The following is a 1,039-nucleotide window of genomic DNA, read 5'->3' on the forward strand; positions in this document are numbered from 1 at the left end:
GATTGTAGTAAAGACAGGAGTAAGAAATTATAAAAGTATCAATTTGGGGAACTAATAAATGTCCATGAAATCTTCACGATTGTAGTAAAGACAGGAGTAAGAAATTATAAAAGTATCAATTTGGGGAACTAATAAATGTCCATGAAATCTTCACAATTTATGTTCTTCTGTCATAGCTTCAGCAGGTCCCTCCATTCGGGGTCCCTGACTTCCTGCAACATTGAAATATTTTTTCTTCTCTGTTATCTCTTTTTCTTTCCTTGAACTCAACTTACATATATTTTAGTCCACTTTATATAATCCCATAGCACTAGCGTATAGGGTCTAACGTATATATGGACTAATATATAGTCCCATAGCACTAAAGCTCCTGTGTAATAATTCTGACATCTGGGTCATTTGAGTCTGATTCTGTTTATTGCATTGTCTCTTTACAATGGGTTGCTTTTCTCTATTTTTTTACATGTCTCATAATGTTTTGTCAGTTGCCAGACATAAAGAATAGAATAGGAGAAACTGAAGTATATCATATCTATGCCTGGAAATGTCTGTTTTTCTGTCTTGTCAGGGTGAAAACTTGAGTCAGTCTTGTCAAAGATTGAGTTATGTTTGGGTTTTGTTGTTACCTTCAATGAACCATGGGCTTCCTATCAAGTCTAGTAAAGGAATGTATACCAAAAACAGATGTACAACTTAAAGCATGAGCATTTTGATAATTAGCATTTGATAATAATGAAAAATGAGTCTCAAGAGAGATACAGGGACTATACCTTGAGTACATTGTCAACTATGCTGAAATGTGGACTTTATTTTGCAAGCAAAAATTAAAAGATTTGGATTTTAGAACATCATTCTGGCCTATGGTCTGTATTGGAGGGGGCCAATTCAAAGACAGGATGTTAAGTGAGAAAGCAGTTACAGCTAACCTTGTACCTGGAATATAAATAAGAAACATAAAGCATTGGATTTCCAATAGCAAGAGAAGATGTTGTCCTGAACTAGGGTGGTTTCCACAAAAATGAAATGAACACACTTTTAA

This window comes from Mandrillus leucophaeus, unplaced genomic scaffold (assembly GCF_000951045.1).
Source record: "Mandrillus leucophaeus isolate KB7577 unplaced genomic scaffold, Mleu.le_1.0 Scaffold37, whole genome shotgun sequence".
In the NCBI taxonomy this organism is placed as follows: Eukaryota; Metazoa; Chordata; class Mammalia; order Primates; family Cercopithecidae; genus Mandrillus; species Mandrillus leucophaeus.